The sequence below is a fragment of the Schistocerca serialis genome, unplaced genomic scaffold (genome assembly GCF_023864345.2).
Source record: "Schistocerca serialis cubense isolate TAMUIC-IGC-003099 unplaced genomic scaffold, iqSchSeri2.2 HiC_scaffold_207, whole genome shotgun sequence".
Lineage (NCBI taxonomy): Eukaryota > Metazoa > Arthropoda > Insecta > Orthoptera > Acrididae > Schistocerca > Schistocerca serialis.
The window spans coordinates 12,501-15,000 of record NW_026047770.1 but is presented as its reverse complement, the minus strand read 5'-3'; the positions used below and the strand labels follow the sequence as shown (position 1 = coordinate 15,000).

General features: G+C 61.8%; 1 pseudogene; it reads left to right on the top strand.

Annotated features, from left to right (window-relative positions):
* Positions 1-2,500, top strand: part of LOC126443971 (large subunit ribosomal RNA) — a 7,951-nt pseudogene that overhangs the window by 1,435 nt on the left and 4,016 nt on the right.

The window sequence follows — 2,500 nt, the reverse complement described above, 5'->3', positions numbered from 1 at the left end:
CTCGGATCGGAGTGCCAAGTGGGCCACTTTTGGTAAGCAGAACTGGCGCTGTGGGATGAACCAAACGCCGAGTTAAGGCGCCCGAATCGACGCTCATGGGAAACCATGAAAGGCGTTGGTTGCTTAAGACAGCAGGACGGTGGCCATGGAAGTCGGAATCCGCTAAGGAGTGTGTAACAACTCACCTGCCGAAGCAACTAGCCCTGAAAATGGATGGCGCTGAAGCGTCGTGCCTATACTCGGCCGTCAGTCTGGCAGTCATGGCCGGTCCTTGCGGCCGGCCGCGAAGCCCTGACGAGTAGGAGGGTCGCGGCGGTGGGCGCAGAAGGGTCTGGGCGTGAGCCTGCCTGGAGCCGCCGTCGGTGCAGATCTTGGTGGTAGTAGCAAATACTCCAGCGAGGCCCTGGAGGGCTGACGCGGAGAAGGGTTTCGTGTGAACAGCCGTTGCACACGAGTCAGTCGATCCTAAGCCCTAGGAGAAATCCGATGTTGATGGGGGCCGTCATAGCATGATGCACTTTGTGCTGGCCCCCGTTGGGCGAAAGGGAATCCGGTTCCTATTCCGGAACCCGGCAGCGGAACCGATACAAGTCGGGCCCCTCTTTTAGAGATGCTCGTCGGGGTAACCCAAAAGGACCCGGAGACGCCGTCGGGAGATCGGGGAAGAGTTTTCTTTTCTGCATGAGCGTTCGAGTTCCCTGGAATCCTCTAGCAGGGAGATAGGGTTTGGAACGCGAAGAGCACCGCAGTTGCGGCGGTGTCCCGATCTTCCCCTCGGACCTTGAAAATCCGGGAGAGGGCCACGTGGAGGTGTCGCGCCGGTTCGTACCCATATCCGCAGCAGGTCTCCAAGGTGAAGAGCCTCTAGTCGATAGAATAATGTAGGTAAGGGAAGTCGGCAAATTGGATCCGTAACTTCGGGATAAGGATTGGCTCTGAGGATCGGGGCGTGTCGGGCTTGGTCGGGAAGTGGGTCAGCGCTAACGTGCCGGGCCTGGGCGAGGTGAGTGCCGTAGGGGTGCCGGTAAGTGCGGGCGTTTAGCGCGGGCGTGGTCTGCTCTCGCCGTTGGTCGGCCTCGTGCTGGCCGGCGGTGCAGGATGCGCGCGCCTGCGCGGCGTTCGCGCCCCGGTGCTTCAACCTGCGTGCAGGATCCGAGCTCGGTCCCGTGCCTTGGCCTCCCACGGATCTTCCTTGCTGCGAGGCCGCGTCCGCCTTAGCGTGCTCCTCCGGGGGCGCGCGGGTGCGCGGATTCTCTTCGGCCGCCATTCAACGATCAACTCAGAACTGGCACGGACTGGGGGAATCCGACTGTCTAATTAAAACAAAGCATTGCGATGGCCCTAGCGGGTGTTGACGCAATGTGATTTCTGCCCAGTGCTCTGAATGTCAACGTGAAGAAATTCAAGCAAGCGCGGGTAAACGGCGGGAGTAACTATGACTCTCTTAAGGTGGCCAAGTGGCGGCGGTGTGGCTGCATCCGGACTTGGCTTTTCGAAGTGCGGTCTTGATGTAGTCGTGCTGCTGCTGCGAGGTGCCTTCCTTGGGTTATAGTTACAGGGAGAGTGATGCGCAATACATGGGCCTAGCCCTCTTAGCCTCTCCTCTCCTGCGGTCTTCTCCCCTTCTCGTGGGCCCGCTGATTTTCGCAGAGTGGAAGACCGCACCAGGGGCTTGGGGGGGTTACCAGCCCCCCCTCGCATTATCCCTTTATAGTTGGGGGCAGCCTACAAGAAACAAGAGATGGTGGCCCTTCCGCTGAAGGTGCCACCCCAGCTACCCCAGCACCTATCCGGCCAACCGGCCGTAACGAAAATGCGATAGTTTGTGTAGCTCCCTTTGCTTGCAGTGAGTGCCACCGCACTTTTACCACGAAGAACGGTCTCGGGGTCCATCGCCGCCGCCAACACCTTGCGGCCGCCAACGCTGAGATCGTGACGGAGAGGCATCGCGCGAGGTGGACGGAGGAAGAAGTCCTGTCGCTCGCCAAGGCAGAGGCCGAACTGTTCCTTGAGAGGGACGCCCGGTTCTTCTTCGTTAATCAAGAGCTTATTAGGATGTTCCCCGACCGAACGCTTGAGGCAATCAAGTGCCGACGGCGGCAAGCTGCCCACAAGCAGCTTGTCCGCCAATTCATGGAGGCGCTTGAGATCGGTCGGGGGGAAGAGCCGGCGTCCCGCCGGGGAGCAGCGAGCCCGCTGCCTGACGCGGGCGAGGCCGCTGCGCCGCCCGTCGACGCAGCCGAGGACTTCGCGGCCGACACCACCGGGCCGCCGCCGGAGGGGCCGACTGACGCCGCCATCTGGGAGCATCTGGCGGGGCTACCTACTTCCGCCCAGCGTTTCTCTGCTCTGGATCGAGTCATTGGTCTGGGGCGGGGCACGCCGCCCGATGTCATCCTGGGCATGCTCCCGGATGCCCTTGCGTCGGTCGGGTCCAGGGGGGAGAGGTCGATCACCAGGGCACAGCGGCCGCGCCAATCATCCAAGCGGCCGCCTGCCG